A 21,411-nucleotide genomic window follows, 5' to 3' on the forward strand; every position below is an offset into this window, starting at 1 on the left:
GGGTGCTACATCGTCATGTCAGGTAATTTTTGAAAAGGGAAATGAATAGAATACTAATGATAAATACAGGTCAATACTAGGGGTGATGAGAGATAGGACAGGTGATGTATATTATCTCTATTGAAGACATGAAAAAGCACAAAAATACATTATTTTTCTTGTCCATCTAACAACTACCCAGCCCCCCCCTCCTTTCTTGCACAGATGGGACACAAAGTGTGGGCAGATCTCTTCAATGAGATCACAGACAGATTTAAAAGTCAAACATAGAAAAAAACTTCAGTCAAACTGAATTTCCAAGATGGCTATTTACTGATATCCAATATCAGTAAAAACACCAACATGTTGATGTCACACAGACCTTCCTTTTCAAGATGACAGACCCCGATCAAGTTCATTTTTATTTTCTAACATGTGATAATGCCTATAGAGTAATTCATTTATTATTAGGTTATTAACTGACAATGTTGCTTTGCTATCATGGCTGTCCATTCTGGAAAAGAACAGGGGTCCTATAGAAGGATATTTCCTGTTCCTGCCACCACAAGTCCGTGCCCACCCAGGGCTGCATCTTTAGAAATACAGTGAATAACTGTTTGGGGCTACAATGTATATACAGTATCTCACAAAAGTGACACACGTCACATTTTGTAAATATTTTATTATATCTTTTCTTGTGACAACACTGAAGAAATGACACTTAGCTACAATGTAAAGTAGTGAGTGTACAGCTTGTATAACAGTGTAAATTTGCTGTCCCCTCAAAATAACTCAACACACAGCCATTAATGTCTAAACTGCTGGCAATAAAAGTGAGTACACCCCTAAGTTAAAATGTCAAAATTGGGCCCAATTAGCCATTTTCCCTCCCGGTATCATGTGACTCGTTAGTGTAACAAGGTCTCAGGTGTGAATGGGGATCAGGTGTGTTAAATTTGGTGTAATCGCTCTCACTCTCTCATACTGGTCACTGGAAGTTCAACATGGCACCACATGGCAAAGAACTCTCTGAGGATCTGAAAAAAAAAGAAACTGAGCTGCAGCACGGTGACCAAGACCATACAGCAGTTTAACAGGACAGGTTCCATTCAGAGCAGGCCTCGCCATGGTCAACTAAAGAAGTTGAATGCACGTGCTCAGTGTCATACCCAGAGGTTGTCTTTGGGAAATAGACGTAAGACTGCTGCCAGCATGGCTGCAGAGGTAGAAGGTGGGGGGTCAGCCTGTTAGTGCTCAGACCAAATGCCGCTCACTGAATCAAATTGGTCTGCATGGCTGTCATACCAGAAAGAAGCCTCTTCTAAAGATGATGCAAAAGAAAGCCTGCAAACAGTTTGCTGAAGATAAGCAGACTAAGCACATGGATTACTGGAACCATGTCCTGTGGTCTGATGAGACAAGATAAACTTATTTGGTTCCGATGGTGTCAAGCGTGTGTGGCGGAAACCAGGTGAGGAGTGCAAAGACAAGTGTGTCCTGCCTACATTCAAGCATGGTGGTGGGAGTGTCATGGTCTGTGGCTGCATGAGTGCTGCTGGCACTGGGGAGTTACAGTTCATTGAGGGAACCATGAATGCCAACATGTACTGTGACATACTGAAGCAGAGCATGATCCCCTCTCTTCAGAAACAGGGCCCAAAACACACCTCCAAGATGACCACTGCCTTGCTAAAGAAGCTGAGGGTAAAGGTGATAGACTGGCCAAGCATGTCTCCAGATCTAAACCCTATTGAGCATCTGTGGGGCATCCTGAAATGGAATTTGAAGGAGCTCAAGGTCTCTAAAATCCACCAGCACCATGATGTCGTCATGGAGGAGTGGAAGAGGACTCCAGTGGCAACCTGTGAAGCTCTGGTGAACTCCATGCCCAAGAGGGTTAAGGCAGTGCTGGGAAATAATGGTGGCCACACAAAATATTGACACTTTGGGCCCAATTTGGACATTTTCACTTAGGGGTGTACTCACTTTTTTTGCCAGCAGTTTAGACATTCATGGCTGTGTGTGGAGTTATTTTGAGGGGGCAGCAAATTTACACTGTTATACACTTTTTACACTGTTATACACTGTTATACAAGCTGTACACTCACTACTTTACATTGTAGCAAAGTGTCATTTCTTCAGTGTTGTCACATGAAAAGATATAATAAAATATTTACAAAAATTTGAGGGGTGTACTCACTTTTGTGAGATACTGTGTGTGTATATACATATAGGAGAGAGGGCAAGATAGGCTGCATCATAGGTATGTGGGGAGGGGGCTATTTGCATGAAAGGGCAGGGAAGCTGCATTGTATGTGTGTGGGAGGCTGAATTGTATGTGTATGTAAGGAGGGGGTTTCACTGTGTGTAGGGGTGAGTTGAGGTGAACTTTATACCACATACTACTAGCCACTGCACTCTTTATACACTCCTGTTCTCTATATGCCAATATTCTCCTGACCAAAGTGTTTATTGTTCATTATCTCCGCAGTTGCTGGTTGCTTGTTTCTGGATTTTTTTTTTTTTTTATTAAGTTCTTCTTTAAAATGGAACTTTACCCATAACAACTTGATTAAACATACAGTAATCTTATATGTATGGGTGGTTCCTGCGCTATCTGAGGATATGTATTTTTCCCTTCTTACTGCTGCACCACAGTACTGATACCAGGAACCAGTTAATACAATGTATACAGTTTGGGTGGGTGATGCGCTTCAGAAGTGAATATAAAGTAAAAACTTTATATTCACTTCTGAAGCGCATCACCCACCCAAACTGTAAACATACAGTAATGTTCTTTAGCAAGGAAGATGCATTCCACATTAATAATTATGCTTACAGGTTTTTTTTGTCAAAGATTAACCACTTTAGTCCCAGAAGATTTGGCTGCTCAAAGACCAGGCCCTATTTTGCGATTCAGCACTGCGTGACTTTAACAGATAATTGCGCTTTCGTGAAACGCTGTACCCAGGCAAAATTGACGTCCTTTTTTTCCCCACAAACAGAGCTTTCTTTTGGTGGTATTTGATCACCTGTGCAATTTTATTTTTTTGTGCTATAAACAAAATGAGCGACAATTTTGAAAAAATAACAATATTTTTCAAATTTTTTTATATGAAATTCTCAAAAAAAAAAAGTAAAAATCAAAATTTTTTAACATTTTAGGCCAATTTGTTTTCCGCTGCATATTTCTGGTAAAAAAAATTGCAATAAGCGTATTTTGATCGGTTTGTGCAAAGGTCATTGCGTTTACTAACTACGGGAAAGATTTATGTAATTTTTATTGTTTTTTTTTGTAATGGCGGCGATCTGCGATTTTTTGCAGGACTGCGACATTTCAGCGGACAGATCGGACCCCTGACTGACATTTTTGACACTTTTGGGAGTACCAGTGACATTACTACAGTAATCAGTGCTATAAATATGCACTGTTACTGTCAAAATGACACTAGCAGGGAAGGGGTTAACTTTATTTGTGATCAAGGGGTTAAGTGTGACCCTAGGGGCGTGATTCTAACAGTCAGGGGGCGTGGCTTGTTAGATCATCACAGAGACATGCGATCCTATATAGCAGGATCGCATAGCCTCTGTGATGATCTAAGGGAGAATGACAGACGGCTGTGTTTACATCAGCCCTCTGTCTTTCTATCTCTGCAGCGGGAGATCATGAGTGACCGGCGGCCAGCGGAGCCACCGGTCATTCATGCTAGCTCCCCAGGGAACGAGCTCACCAGGGAGCGCCACAGGCGGCTGAGTGAGTGACGTACCCCTACATCACTTTGCCCACCTGCCGCAGTATATCTGCAGTGGGCGGTCGTTATGTGGTTAAGTGAACAAACTGAAGTTAGAAGCTGATTGGCTACCACGCACAGCTGCACCAGATTTTGCACTCTCCAGTTTTAGTAAATCAACCACTATACATGAAGTTTTTAATTGGATGCTTTTTTATTTATTAAAAAATCATTTTGCAAAATAAATGGTAATCTGACACTTCCTGGAGTGTCTTTAAATTATATTTTGCGGGTAAAAAGACTACATCAAATGTGTGCTTTGTATGCAGTGAATAAGCTCAGGTCACGCTACCATGCTACATCATGCATAAACTTGAAGTGCCTAGGGGGACCCCATGTCTTTCACAAGTCCTGCAATGCCCATGCTGTGTGTATGATTTCATAGTTATAGCTACAAATGAAAATATTTATCTCTTTAGAAGTTGTCTATCACATGAATATAGTACAGCAATCTTCATACTTTATTAAATTATAGCACTTTGCAAGGACTCAGCTGGTTTTCAGTGTTCCAAGTCTAAATGATACTAGAGCTTCACTAGACCATATAGTGGTACTTGAGAAACATGCTTGAAGTATTAGTTACAGGGAATAAAGTAAAAAATGATTATGGATAAAGAAAACTACATTAAGCAGCACTTTATTTGGCACTTTCCATTAGCGTACAGTCAGCACATAATCAAAAATAGGAAATCTTTCAAGATAAATTTGTACATTTTCTTGATTATACACTGCAGCTGTGTTACAAACACTAAGTATCCCACATATAAGCGTGAAAATTATATTTAGCAAAACAAGCCTTACACATAAATCTAGCTAAACAGAAATTATTTCTTCCTTTGGTTAGATCATTTGTTAACATATTAAATTAACTTGTAATGTGCTGTACAGTATTCGGTCCCCTTGAACTTTGCGACCTTTTGCCACATTTCAGGCTTCAAACATAAAGATATAAAACTGTAATTTTTTGTGAAGAATCAACAACAAGTGGGACACAATCATGAAGTGGAATGAAATTTATTGGATATTTCAAACTTTGCTAACAAATAAAAAACTGAAAAATTGGGCGTGCAAAATTATTCAGCCCCTTTACTTTCAGTGCAGCAAACTCTCTCCAGAAGTTCAGTGAGGATCTCTGAATGATCCAATGTTGACCTAAATGACTAATGATGATAAATAGAATCCACCTGTGTGTAATCAAGTCTCCGTATAAATGCACCTGCACTGTGATAGTCTCAGAGGTCCGTTTAAAGCGCAGAGAGCATCATGAAGAACAAGGAACACACCAGGCAGGTCCGAGATACAGTTGTGGAGAAGTTTAAAGCCGGATTTGGATACAAAAAGATTTCCCAAGCTTTAAAAATCCCAAGGAGCACTGTGCAAGCGATAATATCGAAATGGAAGGAGTATCAGACCACTGCAAATCTACGAAGACCTGGCCGTCCCTCTAAACTTTCAGCTCATACAAGGAGAAGACTGATCAGAGATGCAGCCAAGAGGCCCATGATCACTCTGGATGAACTGCAGAGATCTACAGCTGAGGTGGGAGACTCTGTCCATAGGACAACAATCAGTCGTATACTGCACAAATCTGGCCTTTATGGAAGAGTGGCAAGAAGAAAGCCATTTCTTAAAGATATCCATAAAAAGTGTTGTTTAGAAGTGTTGTGGAAGAAGGTGCTCTGGTCAGATGAAACCAAAATCAAACTTTTTGGCAACAATGCAAAACATTATGTTTGGCATAAAAGCAACACGGCTCATCACCCTGAACACACCATCCCCACTGTCACCACTGTCAAACATGGTGATGGCAGCATCATGGTTTGGGCCTGCTTTTCTTCAGCAGGGACAGGGAAGATGGTTAAAATTGATGGGAAGATGGATGGAGCCAAATACAGGACTAATCTGGAAGAAAACCTGATGGAGTCTGCAAAAGACCTGAGACTGGGACGGAGATTTGTCTTCCAACAAGACAATGATCCAAAACATAAAGCAAAATCTACAATGGAATGGTTCACAAATAAACATATCCAGGTGTTAGAATGGCCAAGTCAAAGTCCAGACCTGAATCCAATCGAGAATCTGTGGAAAGAACTGAAAACTGCTGTTCACAAACGCTCTCCATCCAACCTCACTGAGCTCGAGCTGTTTTGCAAGGAGGAATGGGCAAAAATTTCAGTCTCTTGATGTGCAAAACTGATAGAGACATACCCCAAGCAACTTACAGCTGTAATCGAAGCAAAAGGTGGCGCTACAAAGTATTAACTTAAGGGGGCTGAATAATTTTGCACGCCCAATTTTTCAGTTTTTTATTTGTTAAAAAAGTTTGAAATATCCAATAAATTTCTTCCACTTCATGACTGTGTCCCACTTGTTGTTGATTCTTCACAAAAAATTACAGTTTATGTTTGAAGCCTGAAATGTGGCAAAAGGTCGCAAAGTTCAAGGGGGCCGAATACTTTTGCAAGGCACTGTATATGCAATGCATAGGTATACTTGCAATTGTATTTTAATACACAAAACAGACATTTTTAGGCAAATATAAAAACTATTCCATGTGTTATATGCCATGCAAATATTCACACAGCCCAACTCTAGTCAATATCTGATTTTTTGGTTTTGCAATTAAGGTTTGAAAACCAAGAAAAATAACATTGAATATATTAATTTCTAATGGATGCAGCCACGGTAATGTAAAATAATACAAATAAATAGTATTGCCATAAACAGTTATATGACATAAAATTGTCAATCATAGTGATTTACTGCTAAGCTAGTAAACAAAAGTATAATTGACTATATATAAATCATAGGATTTGATAAGACCACTCTTAAGAAGTTAAAAGCTGTTGTCATTTAAGGATCGAGAAGTATCAGATTGTATCTCAATAGCTGCTAGGGTAAATAGTTTTACTGAAAGTGAAAGTGGATTGTGGGTAAACAAGAAATTGAGTGTTGTGTTTAGTCATTAAGCCAATTTTTGAAAAATTCTTAGTGGATATATTTTGGTATCTGGAGCTGGATTGGGGATAAAGGGGGGGGGGGGGGAGGCGGAAAGGGAGTGGGCATAATAGGAGCAGTGGTTATAGAGGAGGGGGGTTAGAAGGGAATAATGTGGGGTAATAGCGTTTGTCTGAAAAGAACAGAAGGGTGGTGGAAGACTGGATTTAGGAGAGCAGGTAGAGAAAATGGGTTGGGAGGGGGGGGGGGCGGGTGGGGAAAGAAGGAAGGGAGAATGGCCTAGTTGTGAGTAGTATAATTGATCAAAGGTTTTACCATAATCTTCCCCTACAGTGCTATTATTTATTGAGGTCTAAGAAGAGTTCTTGGAGTCTATGAAATTTAGCCTGCATGTCCAAATTTTATAGAATTTTGAAAGGGGTGTCTTTAAACTGATGGATAAGATCTTCCATTTCAACTATTTTCTGCACCTGCTAGATCCACTAAGTGATTGTTGGGGGTTTTTTTAGCTCTCCAGTGAACAAGGTTACACGTTTTGGCCGCATTAATTAGTTGGAGGATTAAAGACTTCCAGTACTGTTTTTGCGGTAGAGAGGTATGATGTAGGACATATTGAGCCGGGGTTTAGCCTGGTGTATGTTAGAGATGAGGTGATGGACCTCGGTTCAGAAAGGTTGTATATCAGGGCAAGACCACCAAATATGCAAAAGTGAGCCAGGTTCTTTTTGCAATGCCAACACAAATGTGAGACGTCTGGGTAGATTTTATGAAGTTTATCAGGTGTTCTGTACTAACTGGAAAATATTTTGAACCCACTTTCTTGAGTGGAGATGTTGACTGAACCTTTGTGTACGTGGGAATATATATACTCCCATTCCTCTGATGACAGTTCGCTTTCCAAATTGATGGCTCGCTTTATTTAATTTGGGATAACAAGAAGGGAACAAGAGAGAGTATAGGTCTGAGATTAAATGTCTTTGGGGTTCTGTCTTGGTGCAATATATTTCAAACTGGGTGTGCTCCCTATGCCAAACCAAGATAGGCTTGGTACTTGTTAGGAAATGACTAATTTGCAAGTACGCGAACCAGGGAAATATTTTCCCAGGCGACTGGGAGGATAGAGCATTGTATGAGAGGAAGGCACCTTTTTTAAAAGAAGTTTCCAGCACAAGTGAGGTTTTCCGTGTTGAGTTCAGCGCAGAATGTGTCATTTAGACCAGGGGGAAAGCTTGGATTATGTTTAATCAGTGTGAGGCAGCCCAGGGAGGAGGAAACATTCATTTTCTTGCAATCAGCTCTCAGGGTGCCAGAAAACCAGACCACATGGGGATGCAGGTAAAATAAAGCAGTTTACTGGAGAAAACAACAATAAACGCACAGAAAGAGTGAGGAAGTGGGAGTAGGAACAAGCCAGGGTCAAGTACAAAAGCGAGTAGTCATCCAAGCTGAGGTCGAGTCCAGAAGCAAGTAGTTTGCCGATGCAGGGTTGTCTTCTGATGCGGGATTGAGAGCCAGGAGAGTCATCAGCCAAGCCAGGTCATACACAGAGGAATAGGGATGATCGAATGGTTCGGGTCGACCATCGGTTTGACCCGAACATTGGGTGTTCGAAATTCGGCCGAATTCCAAACTTTTTGCGGCAAAATTTCGGAATTTGGGTCAGCCGAACCGCCCAAAATGCAATGGGACAGGAAGTGGGCTTTAAAAGCCTGTGATTGGCCCAGAAATGTCAGTAAAAGCCAATGAGTGGGTGGGAGTCTGCTAGGAAGTGATTGGAGTGACTACGGGGACCAGAGGCCAATCAAGAGTGAATACGCCCCCCAGTATATAACATAGCCCCGCCTAACCTCTATCACTGTAATACAGAGGCTTTGGAAGAGAGTGGAAGCATTTGTGTTTCTCCTGCTGTGTTAAACAACGTTGCTGCATAGCCGATTGCTTTTAAAGCTCCATATCAGCAGAAGAGCAGTCAGCTTACAGAAAGATTGTCAGTGTAGTTAGAAATACAGCGATTGTGCTGTTTGAGTTAGAAAAAATAAATAAATAAATAAAGGGACAGTGTCAGTTAGAAATTATCTTCTGCTGTATGGAGCTGTTCTTTTAGTGTGAGGAAAGGGATATGCAGTGTAGTTAGCGTACTATATACCACTATAGTTAGATTCAATAATCTAGTATTTGTAGGGATAGTTTTAAGTGTCAGGGTTCCATCTAGTGAGCACGTTGCACAGCTGATATATCTACAGCAGGTATACGTGCTTGCTAGTCAGCTATTGTGCAAAATACATTTCAGCGATACACACATCTGCTGTATTTAGCAACAACTTTGGGTCGCATAGCAGTGTGCGTTTTGCAGGTGAATTTTACCGCACAGAGTTGCCAAAGCCTCAGTGACAACTATACATAAATTAAAATTCATCACAAAAAAAAAACATTCTTTTTCTTAGAATTTCAGTAGCGCAGGGATGGTGTTACCCTCCTTTCATAAAGTGCAAATAAATAAAGTGCATACATTGCATAAATAATCCAAAACATCCAACTAAGCAAGAACAGAGTCCTTCAAAAGTCTTTGTTTATGTAGTGCCAGAGCTGGTGGTGGTGACATTGTACGGTGGTTCCTATAACTGACACCAATGACCCTACATTAAAGGCACTGTGTATTGCTCTGGCAGAGGAACACAGAGAACAGAAGACTGCTAGCTGAGATGCACCTTGGAGCACAAACACAAGGGCAAGTACTGAAACCCATCAGGTGATAGATAAAGTCAGGTGTGCAGCGTGGTTCCACCCATAGGAGGGATATTAGCGGGGTCCTGGTGAATGAGTGTTCTAGAGTAGCCCACACTTTCGCTCGAGAATGAGCATGCCAATCGATTATACTGGACATGTTACAAGCCCAATAATATCTATGAATATCCGGGAGGCCAATGCCACCTTTTGATTTGGGGCTTGTAAGTCTGTCGTAGCTCAGCCTTAAGTGTTTTGAGTGCCAAATGAATTGGGTACAGGCTTGTCTATAAATCTTTCTTTAAATCTTGTTGGATTGATTTCAGGAGTGGTATAAATTGCTTAGGTAGAGGTCTGAGAGTTTGGATGTTAATTTAATGCCGAGGTAGGTTATGGCATGGGGCTCCCAACCAAAAGGGAAGTTGTTTTGTCATAGCGAAAGTATATGAGGCGGCAGGGAAACGTTAAGTGTTTGAGATTTAGAGACGTTTATTTGCAAGTTAAATACGGACTTGAACAATGAATAATCTTTCAGTAGGTTTGGTATAGTGGTCAGAGGATCCACGAGGAATAGCAGAATGTAATCGGCAAAAGCCTCAAGCTTATATGGATGATCTAGAACATATATTCCTTTGATGTGAGGATTTGCTCTTAGCCTGCGGAGCAATGGTTCTAGGTTAAGGACGAATAGAGGGGATAGATAACAACCCTACCGGGTTCCTTTACCTATGGAGAAGGTGTTCAACAGGTGGCCCTGACTTTGGCTGTCTGATTTGAATATAGGGCTAAGATGAAATTAAGCATACGTTCACCAATCCCCACAGCTTTAAGGGTTTCTGTTATGTAATCCCAGGCCACTCTGTTGAACGCCTTCTCTGCATCGAGAGTAAGAAAAAAGCCAGGATGGTTGGAGGAAGATAGCCAGTGATATAGATTGATCACCTTTAATGCGTTATCCTTAGCCTCCTGACCCGGGATAAATCCAACTTGGTCCAGTAAGATCAGACTGGGGAGATGGGGGAGAAGTTGGTTAGCGAGGATCTTGGCGAATACTTGGACATCTATATTGAATAGTGAAATCAGTCTGTATTTAGAGACAATGGATAGATCCTTGTCAGGTTTGAGTATGACTGTTATGTGGGCTTCCAGGGAGTCTCTGCTTAGAGGGGAGGAAGGAGATAGAGTGTTAAAAGCTTTTATAAAATGTGGCATAAGGGTATTTGAGAAGGTTTTTTAGTAGCCAGATGTTAAGCCATCTGGGCCAGGGCTTTTTCCTGATTTAAGTTGTTTTAGGACTTTGGAGTCTTCCTCTAGAGTGATTGGGCGGTCTAGTTCAGAGGTTTCCAAGGGCAATGAGGGCCTGGGGCTGTATTGGCTTAAAAAGTCAGTAATCAACTCCTTCCTCCCATTATTTGTCTACATTTCGTTAGAGGACAAGAAATTCTATAGCTTCGTATAGTATTCTCCAAAACTGTTGGCAATGTCCTCATTAGTAGTTATTTTACAACCCGTGGGGTTTGTTAAGGAGTGTACTGTGGCGTTTGCCTTTTTAGTCTGAAGAGCCCTAGCTAGTAATTTCCCTATTTTGTTTCCTTATTCGTAGAACAGTTTTTGTGTAAGGATATATTTGCGTTTGTTGAATTTCCCAAGCTCCTCAAGCATTTCTGTTCTGGCTTGTATCAGGTTTTAATAAAGAAAATTGCTGCGCTAACTGAAATTCAAAGCTTCAAACATACAAACTTCAGAAGTTGGTAATAAAATCCAAATAGAAAAGCTGCTACACAGAATTTGGAATAAAAAACAGATCTAAAAGCAATATAAGAACAATGTAGCGCTAATCATCAGTAAAAAGTTCTCAGAAAGATTAAAAAGTCCATGTAAAGTCCCAATATGATCAGATGAAAAATGTAGCGAATCCGTGATACCACCACCAGACACCCAGTTCACACTGACCCTTACCACATAACGATGATCCCCATGACAGAGATCCCAAATGCCAAAAATATACTCAGTAGGACTTGATATGTATCCTGGATAATATGCGTCCTTCTCTGGAAGTCTCAGGTCAGTAGTCACAGGTATGTAGGGAATGAAGCACAAAGCAGTATCATAGCGCAGACCATTTATTAACCAGATCAAAATAATAGATTAAAAACACTTACAAGGATCCAATCATAACGAGCATGTAAAGCAGTCCAAATTGTTTCCAAGCATGTTCCGCCACGGCATTCCACCAAAATGATGGCCGCCACGTCTCCTCACTGTGGGCGAGCGTGTCCACTGTGACCGCCCGACGTACGTTTCGTTACACTGAACATCTTCAAGGGGTGCGGTCCGGCAGTCGTCACAGCTCTAAATACCAATGGGGAGAGAGCGGATATGGACGGTGACCCGGAAACCGGAAGTCGACCCCGAAACCGGAAGTGACCCGGAAACCGGAAGTCGACCCCGAAAACCGGAAGTTAACCCGGAGACAGGAAGTCACCTGCGTTCCACAACCAGGAAGTGAGCAGGATGTGCAACTAATAGTATATATGAAGGGAATAAACCCATCTTTTATTCGCATTACATGCCAGATCTAAAATATTCATGCGGCCATATATATTACAATAGGCATAACGAACAGAATATAAGATTAACATTAATACTGTCAGTAGAACCGTCCACTAGTAGAGAAAACGACGCCATCTAGTGGGCATATAGCGGAACATGCTGCAAACATTACAATTAAAAGCCATACACACACATATTGAACAATAAGAGAAATAAAAATAAATAATACAACGTGTAAGCTACAATATATTAAGACTATGGGAATAAGCGGAATTAAAAAGGTAAAAAATGTGGAATTAAGAAATGTGTCAGGAATTTTTAATAAAGGCATTGAGGTCCCACTCAATATTCAACCCCCTAGGGGTATGGCACCTCATCTTAAAAATCCAATTAGTCTCAAGTTTCGAAACTCCACGTGTCATATTACTGCCTCTCCAATTCCCAACGTATCTGTCTATCCCCAAAAACAAAGTCCCAGTAGGGTCTCTGTTATGGAACTTGTCATAATGACGCGATACGTTGTGCTTGGGGCAGCCCTTGACTATGCTGGCCACATGCTCCTTGAGCCTCACTTGGAGCTCTCGGATGGTGCGGCTAACATAGTCAAGGCCACACGGGCAACGAATCAAGTAAACCACGTGTGTGGTGGAGCACGAAATTAAAGGTTTAATCTTAAATTCCTCTCCTGTGGAGCCCGAAGTAAAACTCTCAACACATCTTCTCCTTTCTTTATTGAGTTGACAAATCGCACATTTTCTGCATCTATAGAAACCCCCCTTCTGCTGGAAGAAGGACACCTTCTTTGGGGGGTCCCTAATGTTCGGGGCTACCTGAAGTTTTAGGGGTGGGACTCCCCTGTAAATGACCTGAGGTTGTTGTGGTATTAATGAACCCAATACATTGTCATTCTGCAGAATGTGCCAATGTCGACGCAAGATTTTTTTCACAGAGAAATATTGCGTAGAGAATGAGGAGAAAAAAGCAAAATCAAATGCCTTTCCACCACCGTCTCTAACTCTGGGCTGTAACAAGTCATCTCTGACCCTCCTATCAGCCCGAGTGATGGCGTCATTCAAAACCGCCTCTCCATAGCCTTTCTCCAGAAATTTATTCTTTAGCACCTCTGCTTCGCCTAAAAAATCCTCACGGCGAGAGAAGTTGCGTTTCAAACGTAGAAACTGACTGACAGGAACGGACTCCAACCACGCCTTATGATGGCAACTTGTGGTGTCTATGAATCCGTTCCTGTCAGTCGGCTTAAAAAATGTTGAGGTGAGAATCTGTCCTTCCTCCACACGAATACGCAGATCCAAAAAATGAATCTCTGTATTACTGGACTCAAACTGAAGGCTAATACCCCTCTCGTTTGCATTAAGATCTGCCATAAAGCACGACAATGAGTCCGGGCTACCGTTCCATAGGAAGAGGATGTCGTCTATGTACCTACGCCAGAGCACAAGCTCCGGCCTAGGCACACCTAAGACAACATCCTCCTCCCACTTGCCCATAAAAAGGTTAGCCATACTGGGGACAAACTTAGCCCCCATGGCCACCCCTCTATTCTGCAAGTAGAACTGGCTGCCGTACCAGAAGTAGTTCCGGGTCATAGCAAAGTCAAGGAGTGTAAGAATGAATTCTCTTTGCAGGCTCAACAAGCTACCCCTTTCCAAGAAGAAAGAGACAGCTTCTTTTCCATGTTGATGAGAAATAATGGTGTATAGAGACGAAACGTCCGCTGTAACCATTATATAACCCTCACTCCAAGTAATATTTTGAAGATCATTAATCATCTGCATCGAGTCGCGCAAATAAGAGGGCAACTTTGTGACCACTGGCTGCAGAAAATGATCAATATATCGGCCCACCCGGGAGGTGATGGAATCTATCCCACTGATGATAGGGCGCCCGGGTGGGCAAACAGGATCCCTGTGCACTTTCGGCAGAAAGTAAATTACAGGGATCCTGGGAGCTGAGGGTACTAAAAATTCCCTTTCTTTCTTGGTCAATAATCTTCTATCAAAACCCGTTTGGACCAAATCTGCAAGTTCCCGCTTATATCGCTTGGTAGGATCACCCCTTAAAGGGATATAGGTTTCCCTATCGGACAGAAGCCTCTGCATCTCTGTATCATAGGCGGTGGAGTCCATTATGACAATCCCACCGCCCTTATCGGCTGGTCTAACCATAATATCCGTTCTTTCCTTAAGCGATTTGAGGCCTCGATTAAATGCAGAGTCCATACCACACTTCTTAATTGGGAGGTCTTCAATATCCTTAGTAACAAGATCCCTAAACACCGACAAAGTCGGTGGTAGGGATCCTGGGGGATTGAACGTAGAGGCGTTACTAAGATTCATACTCTTAATCCCCATATTGTATTCCTCTCTGGTGGTTATTGGGTTAGTGGATAAATGCCTTTTGATATTGACCTTCCTAATAAATTTTTGAAGGTCAATAAAATTCCCAAATTTATCAAAAGGCTTGGGGGGGGCATATTTGAGGCCTTTATTGAGAACATGTTTCTCATCATTAGTGATGATTGCTGAACTCAAATTAAAGAGTCCTCCATCTTTCAGAGCCACCTCTTTTTTGTGACGGAGCCTCTTCCCCCCTCTTGTCCCCCTTTTCCTTGATTTTTTCTTCTTTTTGTTTTCGGGGTGGCCCCGGGAAAAAAACGCTGATCCGGCTCCCATTGTCGGTCTTGATTATGTCCCCCTCCACCACCCTGAGACTGACTAAAGTGGTGGGGTGCCGATCCTCAAGGACCCCCATTAGGAGCATTCGACCACGCCTCTTGACTATTTAGAGGTCGACTATTCCCAGATGGGTGATTGGTCATATATCTTGGGGGTTCTGTTGGTACATTAGCCAATGGAGCAAAGCTGTTTGAGGTGCGTACCATACCCTCTTGTACTCGTGAGTAGGTACCACGTCCTCTACCCCTACCTTTTCCTCTTCCTCTACCCCTTCCCCACCCCTGTTGTTGCCATTGGGCTGGTTGGGGGAGAGGTGTATAAGGTGGTCTAACAGCCTGCTCCACTTGAAACCCAACTTGGGAGGGAAGACTAGCTGATACCTCCATTTGTTCAGATTCTACATTATCCGCTGTGGCAGTTTTGACAGCTTCCCACTTAAAAACTTTATGGGCATTGTAGTCCCCCCAAATCCCTAGCATATTTTTTCCGTTTCTTATTTTTTTGTTCTAAATCCTCTTTTTCCAGATGTTTTTTTAAGAGGTCTGATTTCTTCTTATACTCCTCTTTATCTTTAAAGGTTTCTAATTTTCCTTTAATGATATTAATATCCTCGTCTAATTTAACAAGCTTCTGTCTCTTCTTGGTGAGCATAAAGCTCAGCAAGCTGAGACCAGCCTTGTTAAAGAATAGATGCCATTCTTCAAAGTCTGTTATGTCTGTCTGTGGGAAGACTTCCCACCTCAGGCTTCTGGGGACCATGCCAACGGCCAAATATTTTTCAAAAAAAGCCACATCCCAGTTGGCATGGAGCTCAGCTGTCATCAGGTTTTTCAACCTCATGAACAGCCCCCCTAGATCATCTGAGGCGGTATCAGATGAGGAAAAAGTACCCGTAACATCTATGATATGAGAGGTGCGAAACTCAAAAATATCCATAAATGATAGGTAAAAAGCGTCTAAAATGTATGTATAAATATAATTAAATATTTGAATAAAAGCAGCAGCACGAATAAAATTCAAACAATCGATAATAAAGAAAATTGCTGCGCTAACTGAAATTCAAAGCTTCAAACATACAAACTTCAGAAGTTGGTAATAAAATCCAAATAGAAAAGCTGCTACACAGAATCTGGAATAAAAAACAGATCTAAAAGCAATATAAGAACAATGTAGCGCTAATCATCAGTAAAAAGTTCTCAGAAAGATTAAAAAGTCCGTGTAAAGTCCCAATATGATCAGATGAAAAATGTAGCGAATCCGTGATACCACCACCAGACACCCAGTTCACACTGACCCTTACCACATAACGATGATCCCCATGACAGAGATCCCAAATGCCAAAAATAGACTCAGTAGGACTCGATATGTATCCTGGATAATATGCGTCCTTCTCTGGAAGTCTCAGGTCAGTAGTCACAGGTATGTAGGGAGTGAAGCACAAAGCAGTATCATAGCGCAGACCATTTATTAACCAGATCAAAATAATAGATTAAAAACACTTACAAGGATCCAATCATAACGAGCATGTAAAGCAGTCCAAATTGTTTCCAAGCATGTTCCGCCACGGCATTCCACCAAAATGATGGCCGCCACGTCTCCTCACTGTGGGCGAGCATGTCCACTGTGACCGCCCGACGTACGTTTCGTTACACTGAACGTCTTCAAGGGGCGCGGTCCGGCAGTCGTCACAGCTCTAAATACCAATGGGGAGAGAGCGGATATGGACGGTGACCCGGAAACCGGAAGTCGACCCCGAAACCGGAAGTGACCTGGAAACCGGAAGTTGACCCCGGAACCGGAAGTGCCCCGGAAACCGGAAGTCGACCCCGAAAACCGGAAGTTAACCCGGAGACAGGAAGTCACCTGCGTTCCACAATTAGGAAGTGAGCAGGATGTGCAACAAATAGTATATATGAAGGGAATAAACCCATCTTTTATTCGCATTACATGCCAGATCTAAAATATTCATGCGGCCATATATATTACAATAGGCATAACGAACAGAATATAAGATTAACATTAATACTGTCAGTAGAACCGTCCACTAGTAGAGAAAACGACGCCATCTAGTGGGCATATAGCGGAACATGCTGCAAACATTACAATTAAAAGCCATACACACACATATTGAACAATAAGAGAAATAAAAATAAATAATACAACGTGTAAGCTGCAATATATTAAGACTATGGGAATAAGCGGAATTAAAAAGGTAAAAAATGTGGAATTAAGAAATGTGTCAGGAATTTTTAATAAAGGCATTGAGGTCCCACTCAATATTCAACCCCCTAGGGGTATGGCACCTCATCTTAAAAATCCAATTAGTCTCAAGTTTCGAAACTCCACGTGTCATATTACTGCCTCTCCAATTCCCAACGTATCTGTCTATCCCCAAAAACAAAGTCCCAGTAGGGTCTCTGTTATGGAACTTGTCATAATGACGCGATACGTTGTGCTTGGGGCAGCCCTTGACTATGCTGGCCACATGCTCCTTGAGCCTCACTTGGAGCTCTCGGATGGTGCGGCCAACATAGTCAAGGCCACACGGGCAACGAATCAAGTAAACCACGTGTGTGGTGGAGCACGAAATAAAAGGTTTAATCTTAAATTCCTCTCCTGTGGAGCCCGAAGTAAAACTCTCAACACATCTTCTCCTTTCTTTATTGAGTTGACAAATCGCACATTTTCTGCATCTATAAAAACCCCCCTTCTGCTGGAAGAAGGACACCTTCTTTGGGGGGTCCCTAATGTTCGGGGCTACCTGAAGTTTTAGGGGTGGGACTCCCCTGTAAATGACCTGAGGTTGTTGTGGTATTAATGAACCCAATACATTGTCATTCTGCAGAATGTGCCAATGTCGACGCAAGATTTTTTTCACAGAGAAATATTGCGTAGAGAATGAGGAGAAAAAAGCAAAATCAAATGCCTTTCCACCACCGTCTCTAACTCTGGGCTGTAACAAGTCATCTCTGACCCTCCTATCAGCCCGAGTGATGGCGTCATTCAAAACCGCCTCTCCATAGCCTTTCTCCAGAAATTTATTCTTTAGCACCTCTGAAGCCTGAGGTGGGAAGTCTTCCCACAGACAGACATAACAGACTTTGAAGAATGGCATCTATTCTTTAACAAGGCTGGTCTCAGCTTGCTGAGCTTTATGCTCACCAAGAAGAGACAGAAGCTTGTTAAATTAGACGAGGATATTAATATCATTAAAGGAAAATTAGAAACCTTTAAAGATAAAGAGGAGTATAAGAAGAAATCAGACCTCTTAAAAAAACATCTGGAAAAAGAGGATTTAGAACAAAAAAATAAGAAACGGAAAAAATATGCTAGGGATTTGGGGGACTACAATGCCCATAAAGTTTTTAAGTGGGAAGCTGTCAAAACTGCCACAGCGGATAATGTAGAATCTGAACATACAAAAAGTTTTAGATGATGTGCAAAGGGGTACCAATGGCCAACCATTAACACCACATCCCTCATATATTGAGACCAAAAAGAAAAAGGGGCTTGTTCACTGAACTGACTGGCAATTCGTGAGACACCCAATTTGGGACTTTGAAGGTGAATAGGGTTGGCACAGACAGATAAGACTCAATTGTATAAAAGCATATTTATTATAGTAAAAATAAAATTGGTGCAAACATGTACATTGTAAAGTTGAATGCATACATAATACATTGGAGAGATGATGTCTCACAAACAGAAGAGGGATATATAAACAGTGGGGTCCTACATGTTTCGCCAGATAACTGGCTTCTTCAGGGACCACATGGTGTTTCACCTCTTATCACAATTCTATGCATTAACAGAAAAAAAAGGGAATATTAGTTTGCGACCATAACATACATATAAACAGATTAATTTCGGTTTGAATTCAACGTATGTATGTATTAAAGTGCTTAACACTTACCAACATACAAAAGTTGGGAGTAAACATTCAGCTGTATTACACCATAGGTCATGTATACCCAGGAGGTGCTAAGCCATCCTTGGGGTCTCCGGGGGACACTGAGCAAGAAATGTCATGGAAAGCCAAGCCAATACTGGATCGGACCAAGACCGAAGGTAATTAGGCAGATATAGCTGATCCAGGTATTTGACAAAGAAAGCGTCCCAGCCTCTAAAAGGAGGGGGAAAAAAGAACATGGAGGAATGCTGCTGAATCTGGGTAATATAATCACTAATAAGAGCAGGTGAGGGAGTGAGATAACCATGTAAGACCCAAGAGGAGTGAGTGTGTGTATGACCAGTAGAGACCATCTGGCCATAATAGATAACCTGTGCCAAAGAAAAAGAAAAAGTAGTGTGATGTAGATTGAAGCTCAGGAAAAAAGATCAGAATGCACCGATTAAGGAAATAGGTAATTGGTGAATGTGAGTGCCAAAAAGAAGAAAATACATAGTGCCAGGTCCTGTAGAGAGGAGGACATACCCATCAGGTGAATCAGTACACAAATATGTACCACCGGCAGCTCAATAAGTAGCAATAAAAGAATTGATCGTGCAAAGTGAAAAAGAAAAATAGTGTACACCATTATGAGAAGTGAGGGTAGAGGAACGTGATAAGTTGAGCAGGTATATTGAGATATAAAGGGCCCAGAATAGCAAGCATGTACGTATCTAAAAATACTTACCTCAGGCAGAGAAGCCTGTCTGTGTGTTCACCACGCTGCAGCGTCCAGTAGTCGTGACCTACTTCCGCTGCGCCAACGTCAGTCATTAAATAGTCCGGTCCCACCGGAAGTGACGCGGCCATAACCGGCCTCTATATGTCATATCCAGTGCGGGCGCCATCTAGTGATCGGGCGGGGACACGCCACACCTAAGTATGAAATGTCCACCGACCGATCAAAACATCCGCCTGAGAGGTGGCGGATGCGGGAGCTCAAGGAGGCGGAGCGAGCCAGGTCGCCCACAGCCTCCCATATACTCCCGGTTTGCGCCCGAGCATCAGCCAAGGCTAAAGGACACACCATGCGGCAATGAACCCCTGGAAATACATGACCCCTGAAATGCATATAAAAACAATTTTATTAGATACATAAACGTATACAGTATGTATAAAAATATAACACCACAGGCCAAGTCCCCAAATCAAGGACTGTGTCTGTGGTTTACAAAAGGCACATATAGCATTACATATATTTCCAATGCAAGACTGCAATGGAATCACAATAACAGTTTCTTGAGCCAGTAGAATAAATGGGGGAGAGGGGGATGGGAAAGGAAGAAAGGGGGGAATGGAGAGAGTAAAGAGAGGATTGGGGCACTAGAAGAAAAGGAACTTCAATGTGGTGAGAAATAAATCATATGCCATCATTGTGCTACTCCAAAAACGGTTTGTATGAAATTGCAGTATTGAGGCCAGGAAATTTTGTGGCCTGGAGCCTGTGTATCCATTTAGCCTCATTTTTGAGTGTATTATTGTCCAGATTGCCGCCCCGTGGGTTAGATCTGGTTACTTCTAACACCGAAAATTGTATGGTGTAGGGATCAAACCTATGTTGTACGCCCACGTGCTTACAGATGGGGGTGTACATGAGGCCTGTATCGATGTAATAAAGGTGATCATGTATGCGTCGAGCAAAGGGCCTTTTAGTCTTACCGACATAAAAGGCCCCACACACACATGTGGCCAAATATACAACCCCCTCCATAAGACACGTGGCGTAGAACCTAGGCCTGAGTGTGCCACCACGGGGGAGAGGTAACAGATGACCCTCTCTTACCCATGGGCACTCATTGCATTTGCCGCAACGGTAAGTGCCAAAACCACCCATTGCCCCAGCCTCAACCTTAGTTGGACCTGTGTAGTGACTATGCACCAGTTTATCTCGTAGAGATCCTGCTTTCCGGTACACTACCTCGGGGGAGGGTTTGACATATTTTGAATTGATAGCATCGTCTGTGAGAAAGTGCCAATTTTTGGCAAGAACTCCTCTCAGGCTTTGATGATGTTTGTTGTATCTGGTGATCATTTTGGTGGTATCTGTAGTTGTACGTTTACGGGGTCCAAAAATCAGGCCTTCCCTTTGTTGATTGTTAGCTCTGTTATAAGCTTTTTTAAGGATTTTTTTGGTGTATCCTCGTTTAAGCAGTCTAGATTGTAGGGCTTTGGCTTCCCTTACGTAATCTGCATCTAGAGTGCAGTTCCGTCGTATCCTAAGATACTGGGAATAGGGGATGCTTGAGACAAGGGAACGTGGGTGGGCACTTGAAAAATGTAAAATCGTGTTCCCTGCCGTATTCTTACGGTACAGGGAAGTGTGTAAACTTCCGTCAGGGTTCAAGAAGGCCATTGTATCCAGAAATGGTACTTGGATGGGGTCGGCATGATAAGTGAACTTTAGATTGAAGCTGTTAACTGAAATATACTCAATAAACTCCGAGAGTTCTGCTCTTGAACCTGTCCATACGGCGATGACATCGTCAATATATCTGCGCCGCAAAACTAGGTGGCGCAGATATATTGAGGCACCATCGTCGGCGAACAGTTCCCTTTCCCATCCCCCCAGGTACAGGTTGGCGTACGATGGGGCACAAGAAGTCCCCATCGCCACCCCCTGTACCTGGAGGAATGTGGTGTCCGCAAATGTAAATATGTTAGATCTTAGAATATGCCCCAGTAGTTGCAGGGTAAATTCCTCCAACGGCCATTGTTTGTGGGTTTGTTCCCTAAGAAATGTTGTAGTAACTTCAATGCCTCG

The sequence above is a fragment of the Pelophylax lessonae genome (assembly GCF_965119305.1).
Source record: "Pelophylax lessonae genome assembly, chromosome: 3".
Lineage (NCBI taxonomy): Eukaryota > Metazoa > Chordata > Amphibia > Anura > Ranidae > Pelophylax > Pelophylax lessonae.